The 21,709-nt window shown below is 40.5% G+C and overlaps 1 long non-coding RNA gene across 1 annotated transcript in view; it reads right to left on the bottom strand.

Annotated features, from left to right (window-relative positions):
• Positions 1–2,005: 2,005 nt before the first annotated feature.
• Positions 2,006–21,709, bottom strand: part of LOC141771623 (uncharacterized) — a 151,015-nt gene continuing 131,311 nt past the window's right edge. Inside the window, exon 2 of the long non-coding RNA XR_012594743.1 lies at positions 2,006–2,110. This is a non-coding gene — a long non-coding RNA (uncharacterized LOC141771623). The remainder of the gene's footprint in view (positions 2,111–21,709) is intronic.

The following is a 21,709-nucleotide window of genomic DNA, read 5'->3' on the forward strand; positions in this document are numbered from 1 at the left end:
TTCTTCTTCCAAAGACTTTTGTTTCTCTTGATATAGTTTTTTGATTTGATTTCTGCTATTTGGGGTTAAATACGGCAAGATTTAATTTGATAAAAATGAATTGATGGTTTTGTGTTTTGTTTGTCTTGTGTATTTTGTAGCGAGGGTACCAGGCTATAACTTTACAAGTGGTTCTTTTTTTAAAGTGACAGGGTAGAATTGTGATTATTATTCTTCTTCTGATTCCCAACTCTTATTTTGAAAATCTTGGGGGTTAAACCTACGCTACAGGACGTCCAGGCTAACCCTTACCAAAATAAAGTTTATTAAAGTGTGCTATTAGTTCACTTCTTTTAAACTCAAAATAAGACGGTATACTTTCAGTTTACTTTTTATGTACTTATCATATAGATATAGATATACTTAACAAAAGTATACATACTTGGCTCATACTAACAAGTAAACAGAAAAGTCAAGTATACTTGGCTTTTATTTAATCTTTTGATCAAGATATACTTAAGAAAAGTATAACTTAGTGTACTTGCAGTATGAAAACTATTAAACTAGTAATTTACTGAGAGTATACTTTAAAGTGCACTTTCATAAACTAAAAAGTGGGCTACCACTATAAAACTAGTAAACTATCAGAACAATACTTACACTTAAAGTATACTTTTATAAACTAAAAAATGTGCCTTTTTAATCCCCAAAAAGCATTGAATTAGTACACTTACAAGTATAAAACTAGTAAACTATCAGTATACATATAGTATAGTTGCAGTGCAAAAGAGTACTTAAATGTAAACTAGTTGTGTACTCAAAGTTTACTACTCTTACATTTAAAGTATGCTTAAAAGTATACTTTTATAAACTAAAAAGTGGGCCTATTTAGTTCCAAGAAGTATTAAAGCAGTACTAGTAGATTGATATTAGTATACTTACTACACAAAAAATATATTTGGGGAATATATACTTGAACTTTACTTAAGTATACTTCATAAAATAGGTAATAAGTATACAGATTTTTCGTAAGGGAATACTGGACAATTGGCGACCCTAATGGGCGTCTCCTGGTGACAACTGCTTAATTTGTAAATATGAAAATGTTCAGTATATTTTTACTGTGTATTATGAAGTAATTACTTGTCCTTTAAATTAGTGGAATAAACTGGAAACCACTTTGTATTAAAAGGTTTACACTTTGTAATAAGGCTCAGGCCCCGTCAGTCTCTATAAGGTGATGTGAAGTTAAAAAATAATGTAAATATTTTCCTGTATAACAACGAATGTCCCGGTACCTGGCTTTCTATGGGAAACACTGTCACTGTGTCGCCAGAAAAAACACCTTTAAATACACGGTGATTAATCCGGATGTCTAGAAAAAGGTCAAATGACTTGAACTGCCCATCTGCCATAACATATGGAATATAAGGACACGTCTCCAGCGCTGACAGACAACACAGTATTTATACACAATGACCCTCAGTGTGCTGGGATATCCTCCTAACAGAGATGAGAACAGTGGGGGTCTCTTTCCACTCAATACCACTTTATACATTACACAGAAAACACTGTAATTTATCTGTAAAGATTAAATGTACAGTAAGTGCATAAATATCAACGTTGATGTGCAAAATCTATTATGTGGAAAATGTCAAGACTTTTTTTTCGGCTCGATTAAAATGCTTGTTTTTATTAAAGAGGATCTATTATGTTTATTTTCAGGTGCATATTTGTATTTTGGGTTTCTACTAGACCAGGTGTCAGCAACCTGCAGCTCCGGAGCCACATGCGTCTCTTCAGCTCCTCTCCAGTGGGTTTTTAAAAATGGAAATGAATAACTGTTTTTTGTTTACATTTTCATTTTTATTTGTCATTGTTGTAGGTCTAATGTACGACGGTACGACGGAGTATTAGGGCCACATTGGGGGGAAAAAACAAATCTGAGATTTACAGAATAAAGTCTTAATATTACGAGAATAAAGTCAGAAGTTAACGAGAAATAAAGTCGTAATATTATAAAGTAGTAATTTTACGCGTTTTTTTCTCGTAAAGTTATGACTTTATTCTCGTAATATTACGACTTTATTCTGGAAATCTCAGATGTTTTTCCCTCAATGTGGCCCTAATACTCCGTAGTACATTTGCACTTTGGCCCTCACTGCATTAGACTTATATACTATATACTTAGACTATAAACTGTGTTACCTTCATCACAATGATCAAATGTTTTGCGGCTCCAGACAGATTGTTTTTTCTTTTTTTTTGCCTAAAATGTCTCTTTTGATAGTAAGGGTTGCTGACCCCTGCACTGGGACATGTTTACATGCTTTACTGTTCAAAAAAGTGCTTTACTTTTCTCCTACCAGGTGTGCTGCAGCACCTCTTTTCCCCCTCTGTCTGAAACGCCCCGTTACTTGGTGACATCACCACGTTACAAAAGAAAAGTCTGGACTTTTCTGGCAGTTCAGGAGCAACGTTTCTGTGGGAGAGAGTATCCTTCAAGGACTTTGTGTTTTGTAACTGTGCAGACTTTTTAAATGCACAATAAAACTATATAACACACTAAAGGAAAGGGGAAAAAAGCACAATATGTCCTCTTTAAATTATTCTAGATTCTAGAAGAATTTCGAACAGAGAAAGAGGTGAGAGATATTCCTCAGCCTGTAGAGGAGGGAGCATGTAATCCTTCCGCTAAGCACGAAAATCCCTTAAATTGCAGGTTTTTACATGACGGCAACAATATGCATAGCAGCAGATTAATCTCTCCCACTGGAGTGAAGTAGCCAGACTCACTTGGACCCCGTCCATCCATCCAGCCATTATCTATACCTGCTAAACCTTAGCAGGGTTACTGGAGCCTGGAGCCTGGAGCCTGTCCCAGCTCATGCTGAGCTTAGAGGCGGCGTACACAGAGCTACTCACATACTCAGATACTCAGACCTTTTACAACAATAAAATACACTTTTAATGCTGTACTTGAGTACATTGTTATGCTAATATCCAGGGGTTATCCAGGGGTTATCCAGGTACGCCGCTGCGTTCTGGATCATCTGCAGAGGTTTGAATGTGCATGCAGGGAGTCAATGTGTGATATTACAAGAGCCTGTACCAGGAGTTGTGCTGCTCTGACAGGTACTGTACGGTCTGATCTTCCTGATGTTGTACAGGGCAAATCGACGCAACCGAGCAATTGATGCCACGTGAACCTTAAAGGTTAGCTGGTCGTCAGTCGTGACACCCGGATTCCGGGCAGACGTTGTGGGTTTGAGTTTGGTTGGTCCGAGCTGGATGTTGATCTATGGTTGTATAGAGGGACTGACTGGGATGACAAGGAGCTCAGTTCTTCAGTTCTTCGGCAGTGTTGTGCATACAGGATTGACATAACCTCTTAACCTGCTTATAATATACAATATTGACCTCGATTATACAGTCCCCCACCCCCCTTTTTCAAGACTCCTTTTTTTGAAAAAGATGTTTCAAAGATCAAATCTTGTTTCATAATGAAAAGAATTAAATCTGACCAGAATGCATCAGTAACAGTAACACTTAAAAACAAACAAGGTAAGCGAATATATATCTTTTAAATTAAATTATCTTGTTTAAATAGGCCAAACATGTAACTACAGCTACTGGCAGGCCTATTTCTAACATAATTTAACCATTTAAAAGGAAAAATAGAACCATAAGTTAGGTCAGGGGTCAGCGACCTTTACTGTCAAGAGACATTTTAGGCAAAAAAAAAAATCTGTCTGGAGCCTCAAAACATTTGATCATTGCGATGAAGGTAACACAGTTTATAGTCTAAGTATATAGTATATAAGTCTAATGCAGTGAGGGCCAAAGAGACAATGTACTACGGAGTATTAGGGCCACATTGAGGGAAAACAAATCTGGGATTTCCAGAATAAAGTCATAACTTTACGAGAAAAAAGGCGTAATATTAAAAGTGTAAAGTCATATCTTTATGAGAAAAAAAAGAAAATAATACTAAAAATAACTACCGTATAATATTCTGACTTTATTCACATATTATGACTTTATTCTCGAAATTTCAGATTTATTTTTTTTCCTCAATGTGGCCCTAATACTTCGTCGTACCGTCGTACAATAGACCTACAACAATGATAAATAAAAATGAAAATGTAAACATAAAACTGGAGAGGAGCTGAAGAGACGCAGGTTGCAGATCCCTGGGTTAGGCCTATATTTTAATTAGACTCTGCCTGCCTCACCATTGATCTTAAAAAGAAATTGAATTATTCTCTTCCTTAATTGCTGGTTTATTTGGCACTATACTTTTAAACCCGCTGAAAATGATGTTGGATCATCTGACTGTCATTTGAAGGCCGTTGCAGGTCGAGCCAATGATATCCTGTGACTCTTGAGAATGTAATGAATTCGTTGATACCAAATATGTCACGTTAGCTGTCAATCAAAGATCTCGTCGACAAACAAAAATAGTTTGTGATTAATAAGACACCTTTTATCTATGTGTTAATTGTATAAATTACAGATAATATAGATTCCTGTCACTAACGCCACGTTTTAACGTCGAGACAACTCACTCAGAATGTGGTGACGTGCTCAGGAGGATAAAATGGTTTCAGATTAATCTTGGAGCAGAAAGTCATGACCAAGAGAGATGTGCAGCATGAATAGTTTGACAGAACTGCAATTACCTCTGATTACTTTCCTAATCATAATCAGACAGGCTCCATGTTGTCCGTGACAGGGTTGAACTCAAACGGTGTCCTTGTCAGAGAGCAGAGCCTGATAATGATTGCGGTTTTATGCTTCAGGTGGGAGATGTGTTGTATGTGTGTTGTGTGTTGTGTGTGTGTGTGTGTGTGTGTGTGTGTGTGTGTTGTATGTTGTGTGTTGTGTGTGTGTGTGTGTGTGTGTGTTTACTCCCGACAGCAAACACGTCTTTATCACACACACTGATCAGAAATGAAATCATGAAGTTGTTTTCCCGTCTGAAATGATAACGCCTCGATGGCACCCATTTGTGTGAATCACCCTCGTGTTAATTGCCTCCAGCTCGTCTAATACACATGTAAATTCGGTTTTGTAGTTCATTTAAAATAATTCCCGACCATCTAGCACCTCGTCTGTCCGCCCGCTATTACACAAATGTATCATCCGTAGCCCGCCGCGGTGCGAGCATCATGGTGGTGTTGTGAGTGCTTTTAGGGACGATGTTAAATGGCACAGTGACTCTAATGGATTCTGCCGGAGACCAGAGCATCCGGTGGAGTCATCAGCCACTCCGACTATACTGGACCCAGTGGATGAGATGCTGCTTAGATCGGCCTGGATGCAGATGATAGGAGAATAATAGTTAACGGTGCATTATGTGCAACCACTCTTACATTCTATTGAGGTAATAACTCCTCAGATTAGATTATCAAAACACCCTCGACACATTATTTAAGTTTTTGAACTTCAGAGATAAGTGATGAAAGCTGCAGAAACGAAAGGTAACGTCACGTATGGGAATAAACAAAAGGAGTTTTTCCCCTGATTTTTCTGTGGAGATACAACGCAGAGGGAAAGCTAGAGTGTCCAGTACGGATTTACAACCTGATCTCACGGGAAGGCGTATAAATAGCACAACATTTTATTTTATTTTTTTATGTATATATACTTTATTTTTTCCCTTTTTTTCAAGGTTGTTTTCAAATATACAATTTACAGTTTGTAATTATAATAGTTTATAAGCCAATTTTTAAGTGATTGAGCTTAGAAACAAACACAATGAGTACACAAGAGAAAACAAAATCAGCATTCAAAATTGAAATTAAAAAATAGAATAAAATAAAATAAAATAATAATAATAATAATAATAATAATAATAATACAAAGAGGCAAAAAATAAATAATAATAATAAAATTAATTTACTTATTTAGCACAACATTTTAATGCATTACACATGTCATGATAACACATTTTAGGCCTCTCGCGTGTCATTTAACGTCGTTACCATGAAACTGTCACAGTTATGTTTAGGCAACAAAACCACTTAGTTAGGTTTAGGAAAGTTGTCATGGCTGGGCCTAAAATAAGTACATAAACTAAGTGAAATATGTACATAAGAAACATATGGAAAACACGTCACAAACGTCACCTCACACAATTTTGAGATTTTGGTCTATTTTGCTTCCATAACGTCTTCAGACTCCAGACATCCACAACTCCCTCTGTAAAAACTTTTGACTCTAATATGTCAACAAAATTAATTTTGAACCTGGTTTTATCCAATGTTCAGATTTCTGTTCTGGAAATGTATGACAATTAGGACATATTTGATAAGATAATGCCTCATTTGCAAATTTAAACATTAAGGCTGTCAAAGTTAATGGGATAATAATTCTTTAACACAAATTCGTTTTAACGCCACTAATTTCTTTAACGTATTAATGCTATTGATCTTTCGGAGGTTGTAGCGGGCTCAGTTTTAAAGTTAGTTATCATATGAAACTATAAAACCTAATGAATCCACTCGTACCAACCATGTCATACTAGCTTGTCACGAAGAAGGTTAAATAACGCTCTAAATTTACGCTAAATGTTGGCGAGGAAAAACTGTCGGGAATATTTCCAAAGGGGTCCCTTGACCTCTGACCTCCAGATCAGTGAATGTAAATGGGTTCTCTGGATACCCACGAGTCTCCCCTTTACAGACATGCCCACTTTATGATAATCACATGCAGTTTGGGGCAAGTCATAGTCAAGTCAGCACACTGACACACTGACAGCTGTTGTTGCCTGTTGGGCTGCAGTTTGCCATGTTATGATTGGAGCATATTGTTTGATGCTAAATGCAGTACCTGTGAGGGTTTCTGGACAATATCTGTCATTGTTTTGTGTTGTTAATTGATTTACAATAATAAATATATACATACACATTTGCATAAAGCAGCATATTTGCCCACTCCCATGTTGATAGGAGTATTAAATACTTGACAAATCTCCCTTTACGGTACATTTTGAACAGATAAAAAATGTGCGATTAATTTGCGATTAATCGCAATCAATCATGGAAAACCATACGATAAATATTTTTAATCGATTGACAGCCCTATTAACATGCATGTAATGCAAAAAATTATGTAAATGTTGTGCAATTAATGTCTATTAGTTAAATTTGTTTTACCTTATTCACCCCTGTGATGTCTCCCCTTAAGGTAAGTGGATCTTTATTGTCAGAATGGCCTGTTCCAAGAAATCAACGTTGTCTGTCGGTAGGACGCGGGAATCGAACAGCGGTTTCTCGCATAACGTCTGGCGTTTCGTTGACCCGTCTACCCGCCCTCTGCTGACTTCGTGGCTCTATAACAACATCTCAATATTTCCTTTCCGTCTTTACAAGAGTCAAGAGGGCTTCGTCACTTGAATGTGTATATATGTCATTTCTTGGCATTTTGCTGAAATGATTGATGATGATGTTTTTCTTGGAAGGTCAGCCTCATCTCACGAGTTAATAGTTTTAATTATTACATGTATATTAGTATAGATTATTATTGATGTTATAGATTTATCATCGAGATGTGTTCCCTGTTCTGCACCGACAGGTTGTCACAAAATCAACTCCTGTCACACATGACATGTAAATGTAATAAAACCCTGTCAGGTGTCACACACATTATTAAAGCGCATTTCATAATCCGAAAAAAAAAAAAAAAGTGTGAAACTTTTGGCATGCGAATATCCAGTGAATATATAGCCAATTACTCAGTGCCATGAGAAATAATCATTTTGTCCCTTCCTCCCCTCGGAGAGACAGCAGGAGCTGCAGGAGTCAGCCGAGCTGTCAGACAGGCTGCAGAGAGACAAACATGTTGTTGTTGTTGTTGGGAGCTGTTGATGGAATCTAACCATGCACCTAAACTGACATATTTCTTTATTACCTCGGTATTAAAGATGAAACCAGGATTCTTTTCAGTGGCAGGAGAAATAAGCAACCAGCAGCTGATGTCACGAATAAATGTCTCCTCACACGTCGCACGTATTAATGTACACAACCACCAACACAATCAATGTGTTTGTATTAACACTGGTTCAAATGACGTGTAATGTAAAAACATAGACTGTATGAAATATGGACGTAGTCTACGTCTACGTTACCCATAAGCATAGGCGCAGTTTGAACTTTAAGGTTGAAAAAAAACAAATCCAGAGGGAATGTAATGTGTACAACACAGAGAAGTCTAGTGTAATGGGATGCTGTGTGTAGATTACATATTACAGCTCGTCCTAACTGAATGCAACGCAAGCAAGCGTCACGGACTGTTACAACCCAGTCACGGTAAGAGATGTGACATACAGACAGTATATATATCAGGCAGTCACTTGTGTTGTGGATGAAATTAAAGGAACAATACTTAGGATTATAACGACAAAAAGCGAGGGGTTTCGAGTGGCGCGAAAAGAGGTAAAACAAAAGCACACACCCTAGTATAATATTCACTAACAAACAGACAACTAACAACACGACCAATCAGGAATCAAGCTAAGTTGTGAGTGAGAGCAAGCGCCGCTTAGTTTCATGTACGTATCATAACAACGGCTTGTTTATCCGCCGTCCTCGGGCTTCTGGTTTCCCTTTTTGAATGACGAATACAGACTACCGCCACCTGCTGGTGTGGAGAGTTATTTCATCTCACGCAGGCGCAGAATGTACGTGGTAGTCGGCCGTCGGCTGTCGCCTTTGCAGTGTGTTCAGAGTACAACTTTTTGGCCGAGACAAAGGCGACGTGAGCCGCTAGTTCTTTGATGTCGGCTTGGTGTGTCCCCGGCTTTAGGCAACAAAACTACTAGAGTTAGTTTTAAAAAAAATAAAAAACTCCATGGTTGGGCTTAAAACTACTATGTTTTTACAGTTAAATAAAACTAAACGTTGTGAACACGGGACACGAAAGATCAACGTCAAAGTGAAACTTAACGTACGGGACATGAACAGCGGTCTCCTGGATGAAAGCCTTGTGTTTGTTAGCCTCAATATTTGATGCAAATGTGACACAAATGAATTTCTGTGTATATCCAGTATACGTCTGCTCTCTTCCTCAAGCCCAGTACTCATACTTCTATTGAACTGTTTAGCGATTGTGGTTTCTTTTAGTGGGTGTTTTTGTGTTTGATTAGTTCCACTTTAACTCACACAACTTAATACATTAACATCACAGGAACATTTATACACTAGCTCGTGTAACAGAGTGGGAAGTTAGAAACTAAATCCTGAAGCTGTGATCTGATAATTAGTGCCGTGCTTATACTGTTCTCATACGCTGTGTTAGAAAATTGAATCAGACGATATTACTCCCAAAGCCCTGTAAGGTAACACTGGTACACGGAGCCATTTACCGTCAATAAGGCCCCTAAAATATAACCATTAGAGAAGTGTGTTGCCATTTAGGGAGAACAGCAGCAGCTTTCTGTGAACATTTGATGCCTGCAAGCCTGTTTAGTGCAAAGAAATGATGAACTGCAGGTTTGCGGAGGTAATTTTGCGGACCGCGGGGATTCTCCTCACGGCCGTTTGCAGCGGAGGAGATGAAAGAATGCGAGTGTGTTACTGATGACTTTGTGTCGTGCTGTGATGAATTCGTCTCTGACTTGAACATTTTAAAAACTAAGGACATAGCAATAAGTTTTAGAGGATTACCGCCCACTGTAATCGAAGGCAAGGAAATTGAGTTTGGTGTGCAGCTATAAATATCTGCCGCTGATAGCAAACTGTGCCTCAAGATAGCAAAACAGACGTTACAGCGGCGCTCGTTTCTCCTGCAGGAAATGATCGCTTTTAATGCAGCTGATAAAAGATGACCTCGCTTCATCGGGATTCGGTTCAATATGTTTTGACGTATCGTACGGTCGGCTGAGATGACACGTTGACTGTGTATAAATCAGACTTGAGGACAAATACGCGGCCAGGAAAGGTTAACTGTGAAACAGGGACGAGGTAATGACACGTTGTCATGTTGTCTCTCTTCAGAGGGCAGTCGAAACAACATTAGTAGCCCTCATTTTAACCTAAACCACAAGCTTTCTAGTCTAACCAAGTTGTCTTTTGTGCCTAAACTTAACCAAACCTTAACAATAATGGTCACATAATATGGTTTATTTTGGTTTTGGAAGGCTCTGGCGTAAATATCGACGGTGCCCAGAAGCTGTCAGGGGCCCAAAAATCGCCTTCCACCTTCCTTCCACCGTGTCCACACTGAATCTGTTATACACACTTCTGTTACGTCATGTAAACAAACCACGTAGGCGACCTATCAGCTGTGGAGATCAGACTGGAGACGTAACCACTTATCTCTTTAACTCGTACTAAGAGAAGCGACCACCTCGCACCAATCCTTGCTGCCCTTCACCGGTTATCTGTGAGTTTTAGAATTGATTTTAAGATTTTGCTGCTTGTTTTTAAAGCCTTGACGGGTCTGGCTCCTGCCGATATCTGTGATTTGCTGACTCCCTGTGAGCCTGATCGATGCTTCAGATCCTCTGGCAGGTTCCCTGCTAACGCTTCCAAAATCCAAAGTTGTCAACAAAGATGACATACCGGGCTTTTGCCGTCAGGGCCCCTCAGGGATGGAACTGAAACTCAGTATCTTCCTTTAAATCTCTTCTTAAGACTCACTTTTATATTGTGGCTCTTTCTTCACTGATGGTGCATTGTTGTAACTATTTATGTGATTTTATTTTGTTTAGATGTTAAGTTGTGGGTGTTAATTATTTTTATTTTGCTTTTATTGGAAAGCACTTTGTAACCTTGTTTTGAAAGGTGCTATATAAATACATTATTATTATCTTCCTACGTTTGTTCTTTTTAAACAGAAAACACACGTTTAATATTGTAATATTTACTGGAAATGAAAAACAATATAGCCGACAGCAAGTAGAAAACTTTCAGCTCTCTGGCTGGCGATCTCCCTCCGGCCAGCTGCCGCCTTATTTAGGTTTTTTGTAGTGAAATGCAGGAGGTGTTGTTTAATTTCAACTTCACCGATCAGCAGCTTCTGGTCCATTGAGGCGATTTCAAGGCGAGCGACAGGAATAAATAGAAACAGCTGCGCGTCTGACCAAAGTTCAGCTCAAAACGGCGTGCCACGTCGCACTCCATCGCTCACGGCCGGGACATTCCAATAAAAAAGCACATGGTTCCTAAGCAGTGTTGTTGATGACTTTGCGGAGAACAAAACCTGTAGGATAAACTTCTAATGGGTCAGTACTGGTTTATTTTTGTTATGAAGGAGTGAGATCAGGGATTTAAATCTGTAGCACTGTAATTGTAGAGCACGCTGTTAAATTAGCGTTGATGAATTTGGCGCTCTGGCTGCTGTCCGTGGTGATGATCAGAGGCTGGTTTGCAGGATGGGAGTTGCATGGTGAGCCTCTCCATGGTGGCAGAGCAATTGTCTGCATTGCAATTGTCTGAAGTGGTTGTGTGAGCTTGTGTTTGGTGCGAGGGCCCAAGAAAAAAAAATATGCACCGGGGCCAATTACAATGATGTTCCGCTGCTGGGGGTGATCAGATTGATCAGACGGTGCTCGACCAGATGAAAGTACAGCAGTAAATGCACCAAAACACATCGCGGACTGATTGAGGTCCGATCGGCCAAACCTATGCTACAATTGGTCAGTTTGCGTTCGAGGGGCGGGACTTAACGAAGGGTGAATTGCAGCGATATTTCAGTCTAGACCAAAGTGGTGGAGCGACCCTAAAGCCACACCACCAGCATGGCTAAATAATTCAAATGTAATATTGCTGCAGTCATATCCATATTAATTTACCATTGCTAAAAACAGCGACAATCTCTGTCTAAAATATGACAATTTGGCTTTATTTGTTTGGCAAAGTTCACGCTGCTAATGTGTTGTGAAATTTGTAATAAATCTTTTAAAGCTTAGCTGTGTTTACTATTCCCCCTATCTGTTTAAATTGTGCCAAAATGCTGCCAGCGGCGATAAGGGCTGAACTAAACTACATTAGGGCAGGCTCCTGTGTAGCAACACCATCTGTCTGTCTCTATCGCTCTCGCACACATTTCTTTCTCCTCCTCTTCGCTGCACAGAGGTGCTGCTGTCTCTTCCTCTTTTCACCAACTTCCCCCTCCGCTGAAAGGCAGACGCCCAAAATCAATTGCATTCACTCAATTTATATCAGCTCAAGTCGACGCGGGCTGAATGAAACGGAGGGACGCGCTCGGCTCACGCCAGTCTAAATAGCTGCGACGCTCTGCTCATCGATAACACGGCTGATAGACATCAAGTACAATGAAAGGGCACAGAAAATAAACATTACTGTTGAATCGTAGATAACGGTGTGCTACGTTCTCCTGAACAGCACTGAGGCAATTCAAATCACACCATTATGTATGCTATCACTTCCACTAGCAGCAGCTGCTGTCCTATAAGTGAACCCCGCCGCGCTGACAGTATCATTTCAGCCCACTGGTGAGGACGGATTGCATGTGATGCACCGTGAGGAGGAAAATAAAGCTCTCACAACGGAGAACTCTGACTTACTGTGAGTTTATTTTTCACCCAGAGAATAAGAAGCTCGACCAACGGAGTCGCCAGAAAAAATTACGGCATTGTACGTTTCTGTTAACCACAGGAGACGTCGAAGGCCGACGTTTCATAAAGTCTAGAGCTGTCAAAGTTGACATGATAATAACACGTTAACGCAAATTTGTTTTGAAGTTAAAGCAAAGATACTGGTATCATATTACACTAGAAAACCTAATGGATCCATCGGTACCAATCATGTCATACTAGCTTGTTGAGAAGAAGGTTAAATAACACTCCAAATTTACGGAAAATTATGTCGAAGAAAAACTGTCATGGCCATTTTCAGTGGGGTCCCTTGACCTCTGACCTCCAGATATGTGAATGTAAATGGTTTCTATGGGGACCCATGAGTCTCCCCTTTTAGCCCAGTCGCACAGAAATTCGTGAAATAGTCGCTAACTGTGAATGTATTGATTCGTGTACATAGACACATGTATTTCGTGATGGTCAATTTGTATGTAATCCAAAGTACTTGTGAAGTGAGAAGTATAAAGAGTGGCAAATGCCACATAGGGAGGAGGTCGGGGTGGATGGGTGGGTCAGAAAACACCGGACTTTCTCCCAGGAGACCGCTCTTCGTGTGATTTATTTGCCACGTAACTTCTGTACTGTAAGTCACGTCTCTTCCAGAGTTATTTTAACCTCTCCTCATGGCTCCGTTTTCAGGCTTTAAAAAATCTAGGGGAGACTTTGACCAATCACAGGTCATTTCATTGAGAGAGCGTTCCTATTGGCTGTGCTCCGGCTGGTGGGCGGTGCTTGGTATTTCCTCAACTTGATCTCAACATGGCTGTCGGGTCACAAACGTTCTCATTTTACAGCTAAACCGTGCACTACAAGATGATTCTGAAAACATGTTAGGAGAGAAATAGACATTAACGTAACAGAATATTGATTCATATTTGATCAGCGCTGCCTAGTTTGACCGTTTGGTCGGGGTTCGCGAGTGATTGACAGCCGGCTCTCATAGACGGCAGACTCCAGATCAGTTCTTACTGCTTGTTTTCCTCCGGTCTGTGAAATCCTGCAGATGCCCTTAGGAGCACCGGAGGACACTAGAGGCATGTGATTTTTTTCAGATTACCTGTCTCATGCACTTCTCAGGATATAGTGACCGTTTTATAAAAATAACTTTTTATAATCATATTTGCTCCATTTCTACCCACTGCAGCTTGTGTTTACCAGAGATGTGCTCTGAACTGACTAAAGAAATCTAAGTCGACCGAGACCAAAACGACGGATTAGTCGACTAAGAGTAACAACGTTACGTAACAAGCATAAAGTCGATGTTTACTTTTGGTTTCACACAGGGGACACCAACAGCGAGTCCTGTGTTTCTTCTTTATACTCGTTATTATACCACATATCTTTAAAAAAAAGGCTGCTCCATATACTATGCAAAATCGTCCACATTAAAAAAAAAATATCCGTGGTTTGCAGAAGCGTTCAATCCAAACATTTCTTTTCCTGCCGACTGCAGGCTGCCTTGACCGAAAAATACTTATCAAACAAAAGCAAGATTTTATTTTAATGAGGCTTGTGGGAGATCCTTAAAATAATAAATGTCCTTGCTTTAGTTTTCAATAAGCCACTGTTGTGGAGAGGGATGAAGGTATTATTCCATCTCCCAGACCCAGTCTTGGTGTCTTAATGTGCTATTTTGGAGGGATTTTTGATCATTTTATCAATTCTCAAATGCTAAAAAAAATTCTGTGTAATCAATCTGTGTAATAAATGGCAAACTGCATCTCAAATGAATCTTCATGTTCCCAGCTTCCAGATGATGTACACCACTTCTATGTGACTATGTGGTCTACTGTTGACCTGCTATCTCCCCCTAAAGACCCCCTGTAACCCCCCAAAGACCTCCTGTAAGCCCCTAAAAAAGACTAAAACATGTCTAAGAGGACTCTAAGAGTTTGCCTCGTCTATCTGGTTGATATTTATATTCCAAATCCTCTCTAAGTAAGAAAAAAAAGAAAAGAAAGAGATAGATTTCTGTATCAATAACTCACCTGCTCATGTAATATTGAATCATTTGACAAAATATGCTCATCACAGCGAGCCGTATAATTATGTGAAGCTAAATGAGGCGCGAGTTTGAATTAATTCACAACACCGGTTCTTCCTCAAAGTGACGAGTGTTGCGGAAAGCAAACTCCGCTTTGCCTTTTAAAATATTCAGAGTCATAATGTATTGGCAAACACAAACAGCTGACGCAAGTGTTTGCTCGGAGGATATTGGTGCTGCAAAGGGAGCAGCAGCAGCATCTTCTGCGAGGGAGGGAGGAATTCAATTGAAGGATTTGGAGAGAAATCCTGTCGGGTGAACTGTGTCTGCTCCAGTTGCAAATGCAGTGTTCTCCAGCTTCCTATTGTTTCCCTCTGGGCTGTGTGTGTGTGTGTGTGTGTGTGTGTGTGTGTGTGCATGTGAGACTGTGAGGTGAGGGGGCGGGTTATAAAATCAACTTCCTGAGACCTGAGAACTGTAAAGAGAGCTGAAAGTAACAACGGCTCCATTTTCATGGAAATAAGTGTTTTTCTCTGTTGTTGTGCAGCAGTGGTTGAATCGACGACCACAAAGCTGAATGTTCCCTCTTCATTCAAACATGTACATAGACTGTATTTAAGAAGGGGACGTAGTTACCGCGCCGTCACTCATTAGTCTTGATGGAGATGAGCCAGGCCTGCGCAGAATCGATCATCGGCGATCGCCGCGCAATGCCGGTTAGATTTGTGTCCGACTTGTTGTTGTGTGGTTGGTAATAATATTAGCTAGAACGGCACTTGGAGAGCGCAGACCTCTGCCGAGGTGCGCGACTTTAAAAACAGATCACAGCTCACAGCTTGGCGGTACCGTGAGGTGGCCGGCTTGTTATTAACACGGTGTGTTTCCGTGTAACGTATCGGCGGATGTCTCTCTCATTCAGCAGCCTTGTTATGTTTATATAACGTTACACTACGTTGTCTCTCATCCCGTCAGCTACCGCTTTGTTCTTTCTCACCGTGGACGGCCAGCAGCTCGCCACGCATCCACACACGTGTCTCTCTGCTCTCAGAAGGAAGGAGGCGGGGTCACGTGTCATCAACGCCTCATCAGTTACGCTGCACATGTGTTATACCCTGAGGTTTTAATGCTCAGGCTGATCGGAATCCTTAATCCACCCCTCCAAAAAATGTCATTCAAATCCATTGCAGACTTTTGGAATAATCCTGCTGACAGACAATCCACCACCGGTGGCCTTTGGCCTTGGCGGAGGTAATGAAGGTCATTTATATAACTCTTATCAAAACGAGTGCTCATTACAAAGTGCTTAACGTGGCAGACATAAAAGTAATAAAGGATAGAATCCAATGCCAGATACACGCACATTTCCACATAGATTAATAAATGAATCCCCACTACGTCTGCAAACTACAAGCGGCCTCAGATCGAATATAACAGGATGTAACTACATCTGTGACTTCCTGTAAATCGTTGAAGGCTGTTGGAAACTCTTCGACTTGACCGCAGCTTTTTGTCATCGCCCCCTGCTGCTGCCGCCTGATCTCGTCTACTTTCCAGGCGAGCCAATTGGTTTGTGGACTACGGTTTTGAAGCCTCGAGTTCGGCATTTTGGTCATCGCCATCTTGTTTTTTTGCAACCAGAAGTGACACGAGAGTGTGGAGCTACAGCCAAACGCTGAATAAGACATTTTTAGGCGACCAAAATGTTCCAATTTACTTTCATGAATTGAAAACATACTGTAAAAGGCTTAAAGTTCAATATGACGAAAACACGGACAACTCCCAGATCGGACAACGTTGTGGTAGCGACCTGTCAATCACAAGGTAGCCCCGCCCTAAAGCATCCCCTGCTTTATGGTCTATTTGACTCTAAATGGGACCATAATTTACTAAATGAACATCATGCTGTATTGAAGAAGACTTGAAACTAGAGATTGAGACCATAAACTCATGTTTACAATGTTTACTGAGGTAATAAATCAAGAGAGAAGTAGGCTCATTTCCAACAACATAACCTTGCTCACATTCACTCAATTTGTCCAGACCGAGGTAGGGAATACAAATATGTTGTTGTAGCCATGAAGTCACCAATTAATAAGAGAAAGTGCTGTGATGGATACTTGTTTATCTTGGAATATATATAACCGGTAGTGAGCCAGATCACACAACACAGTCTCACGGTAGGTCAATTTTTGCTCCTGCCTTTTCAAAATACGACTACTTAGTTAAGTTTAGGAAAAGATCGACTTGGTTAGACTTAGGCAACAAAACTACTTAGTTAGCTTAAAATAATATCGGAAGTGTGACGTAACTTAAGTATGGAAGTTCCGTGACAAAAATCGCTGTCTAGTTTAAGTTATTTAAGTGACTCTCCCACACCGCTGTGCAGAATCGCCCCAACGCCTGATCTGGTGTGAATGCAGCCTTAGTTCCAGGTGATTATACACTAATGAAAACATAGTTATTAATATTATACCCCCCACACACTGGACCTTTAACTTACATCTTCAGCATTTAGCTGACTGTTATAGTAGAGAAGATCAAAGTCTTCACCACGAATCCAAGAAGCAGACGATCTCTATTTCACTGTCAGACGTGGGAATACAAGCTCCTCTCTTCATTATGTGTGATTTAAAGGCAGAGGTAAGAAGGAGGTACAGTGCCTGTCTTCGTTGTTTGTCTTAGATAAAGTTGAAGAGGCAGATGTGAGGGGGCGATTCAGGGGTTAGAGAAGGACACGGGGGATTTTGAAGAAATGGATTCCCTCATGTGCTCTGTATGAAAGAGTCAGTATTTGATGTTCTTTATGGAATATTTTATAAGGCATTTAGCTGCTCCACAGTTGCTTTATTCTTCAGAAAACCACAGAGCGCTCGGACTGGAGGTGTCAGCCTGAATGAGGAAGCAGGGCTGAAAAGACTGAGACAACATTACCCTCCATCTGCTCACTTGTAAATCAAACACAGAGTAAGGTTGTGTGGATTTCACTGACGTAATGTTACACCATTTCCTTTGTAATAATACAAAAGGAACAAAATGATCCTTCATTTAAAATTTAAAAACACAAGGATCCCCTCAAGATTTGAGAAATTCATATATTTTGTCATGTAAAGGTCCTCCCTGTTTCTTCCCACCACATCATAATATCACATTGAAACTCACTGAGATGTATGATTGAATCAAAAAGGCTGCTGACATTTGACTTCCAGTAGTCGCATCATCTTTCTGATCTTCTCTAACTGAGTCTCAGAGCCGGCCCCGAGGCTTCAGTGAACTAAGATGATGCTCCGCAGTCACAACGGGGTCTTCTGTTTACAGCTTAGGCAAAGAGTATACTGTAGGAGCAAAGAGGCGACACTCTGGTGTTTTTTTTGACAACAGCCGCTAGATGGTGCTGCGTTAGCACTGCCGCCATTTTGGACTGAAAACGCCAATGAGTCTGTGGCCATGAATGTATAAAGAGACGTCTGTGGAGATATGTCTGGCTATGCGAGACTAGCGGTACCGTAACCATACATTAACCAGTATAACCACTATATTTCCCTAATCTTAAGATATTATAGGATGTGAGAATTTTAGGAATTCAAGCATTAACAATGTGCTGCTGGGACTTCGGAGGTGGGAGTGAGAACATAACAGGATAGATTCACAGTTTACTGAAACATTGTTGGGGGAAAGATTGTAACTTTGAAAGATACTAGAGTTGTTTTGGGTTCAGGAGCCGAGGTGGTTCGGGCATCTGATCAGAATGCCTCCTGGACGCCTCCCTTTGGAGGTTTTCCGGGCACGTCCAACTGGTGAGAGGCCCCGGGGTAGACCCAGAACACGCTGGAGAGACTACATATCTCGGCCGGCCTGGGAACGCCTCGGGGGGGTCTCCCAGGAAGAGCTGGAAAACGTAGCTGGGGAGAAGGACGTCTGGATTCCCTGTGACCCGGCCCCGGATAAGCGGAAGAAGATGGATGGATGGATGGATGGGTTGATGGGTTGCAGAGCCTCGGTAGTATTGAACAGCGAATAGTCGAAGCTTTGACCGAATATTAGTTTAAAAATCTCTTAAATCCCTGATGCTTAGGCCTGACAGGGAGTCAACATAATATACTGACCAAAACGCTGTTATATATTTCCACATTGTAACAGTGCTATTAAAAGGTATAAATAATAAATAACTAGAATGGCACTCGGAGAGCGCAGACCTCCGCCGCCCCCCCCCCCCCCCCCGCCTCTCCGTTCAGCTTGCGCCATCATCCTCGTGTATTTTTGTTTATATTGAGATCAGCTGTACATAGCGGAGCATCATAAAACACTTCATTCAAACTAGACAGAAACAAAATCAAACTCACAAACCGTCGTCGTTACTCTTTCCAACAATCACCAAGTGTGCTTTGGTCCAACTCAACCGTATTTTCACCGAGTTTAATGTGAAAAAACGCAGAATCTACAGGTGTCGCCCCCCGGAGGTCTTAATGCTCAGGCTGATCGGAATCTGTAAAAAGATCGCCACCAAAATCTAATGGATTGTTCATTGTGCCACACCCCACCCCTCCAAAACATTTCATTCAAGTCCATTGCGGACTTTTGGAGTAATCCTGCTAACAGACACACCAACAAGGCTTTTGGCCTTGGCGGAGATAATAAAAAAAATTATTAAATATTCTTGAATGAATAATTTGTTTGCTAAATGCCAACAAATGTGGATTGAAGCAGAGTATTTTCGATAGATAAAAACGTTTTGTAAATTTTGGATATGATTATATCTGTCTTTTTTCTATAAATGTTGACTTTTGGACTTTACAACGCTCTGGACTTATTGGAAATGTTTGGATCACACGAGTCGGAAATAATCCTACTCAGCCATCTAATTCTACAAATAGTATAATATTAATGATATAAGTGTGGCTTGATCTTTATCTGCAACTGTGCTTTAATCTAATCCAACATATGGTGCCAGAGATATTTTGGACCGGCTCTGCATCTAACTGGGCGTTCACATCATGTTTTACGAAAACTGTAAGAAAATGCTTCAGGTACTGGTGAAACGATGAGATCCAGTAAGCCCAGTTTGACTAACGGTCCGTGGCTTTAAAGACCTATCAGATACCAAACACTGCTCAGTGGTTTAATACTGCGACTGTGTCCAGTCCTCTGCTGCTGCTGCCGTTGATCAGCTTCTCTCTCATTTCTTATTCTGGCTGTTATGTCTGCTTGAAAAACATTGACTGGCTTCAGAGAGACACCGAATGCCAAGAAATACTCAAACAAACAAACAGACAGTGAGGTGTCAACATGAGGCTTTCTCAATCTGTTTTCTTCTCACACTTCTGTGTTCAAAGTAAACTGTTTCACAGGAACTCCAGAAAAAGCCTGCAGTCGTGCTGCCGTATAGTCGTGCTGCTCCACATGAAATCAGAGAGGAGACGCTGCAGCTGGTCTCAGGCGGAGTAAACACACAGAGAGAGAGAGAGAGACGTGGATCCTGGCTGCCACCCAGTGGATCCACCACAGCATCACATTTACCTCCACCATCTCTGGGTGGCTTTTTATAGACTACGGTCTAGACCTGCTCTATATGAAAAGCGTCTTGAGAGAACTTCCGTTACGATTTGACGCTATGTAAAAAATAAATTGAATTGAGTATAAAGACTGGGAAGACTTTACAACTCCTTTGGATCCCCCACACACACTAAAAGACTTGAATAGTTTATAACAGAGAATGCATCTCCTGTCTGGCTTCGTGGCAGGTCAACACCTGAGGAACAATATACACATATGTCTCTATATCCTAAATGTCTATGGTAATATCAAGGGAAAAGATTCTGCAATGCTGTGCATACTGTGTTATTATTCACATTAGAGTCAGGACTTCAGTCTGAGATTTTGCTATATTTGAAACCCATTGATGCAAATGCTGTGATACTCTTTTAAATCAAAGGACATCAAGGTAACATTTATGAGTTGGCTTGTTCTAGGGCACCTCTGGCCTACGGTCTTATCTCATGACCCTCTTACCCTCGGTTTAGGGTTACTGCAGTGCTCCTTAAAGGGACTATTTGTAAGAATCCGAAATGCTTGTTAACAGCGACACCTGTGGCTGTTAAGTCAATGTCAGTCAGCGTCGGGCTCGTGCTTGCTCGCTCTAAATAGACATGAACGAGCATCGCTCAAAACAGTGAGGCGACACGTGTCAGCTAAAACCACAATATCACTCTATATTTCACGTGTAAAAGGTTACAAACAGTCCCTTTAAACTTGTATTTATCTATTTAGGCCTGTAGATATATTTATCATTAATCTTGGGAAACACTAGTCAACATTTTTCACCATTTTCTGATATTTTATAGACCAAAAAACGAATCGATTAAACGAGAAAATTAAAATAATCGTTAGTTGCAGCCCTACAACCCACAATAAACATTACAACATGTTGAGCATCCTATAACGATCCCACAGTTCCTTCACTTTAGTTAGTTATTCCCCATCCCGGCTTGAATTATCTCTGTCAACTCCTCTTCGTAGGAAAGCAGTGAGTGTGTAATTTGTGTTGCTAATAAACTCACTGGCCACCAATTGACCTTCATCAAGGAACCGGCCAACACTGGAGTGACGGAGCACATCACCGCTGACCCTGCATCCACAGATAAACAGTCCTGTTCCATTAAAGTGGGCCCCGCGGCACCGCCTGTCAGAACTCTGTCAACCATCACCGGCTTTGTTTAGATTTGGATTTGAACTCCGATTAAACAAGTTGTGTGGACGCAGCCGGGAGCGACACATTAATGAGAACATTAGAGTTGTAAATGTATCCGAAGGCTGTTGAAGGTCAATTTAAAATTAATGTGGAGCGACAAACCCATTTCTGTAAAACGTTCAGACTCAATTTATATGAAAATTAAATGAGGTAACATTTTCTGAGAGAAGTTTGTGTGCTCATTTATTGTTTAGAAGTGTCAAACCAGCCAAAGATATAACAAACATAACACTCAAAAAAACTATTTCTTGGATTTACTTAGTCCAGTTGTCTTCAATTTCCACCAAACTGAGATGGGTCAGATATAATTTATTATTCTTATTAAGATAGCATTAACTGATTAATTATTCAACCAACATGACTGTATTAGGCAATTCAAACATTATCTGGTCGACTT

The sequence above is a fragment of the Sebastes fasciatus genome, chromosome 1 (genome assembly GCF_043250625.1).
Source record: "Sebastes fasciatus isolate fSebFas1 chromosome 1, fSebFas1.pri, whole genome shotgun sequence".
NCBI lineage: Eukaryota > Metazoa > Chordata > Actinopteri > Perciformes > Sebastidae > Sebastes > Sebastes fasciatus.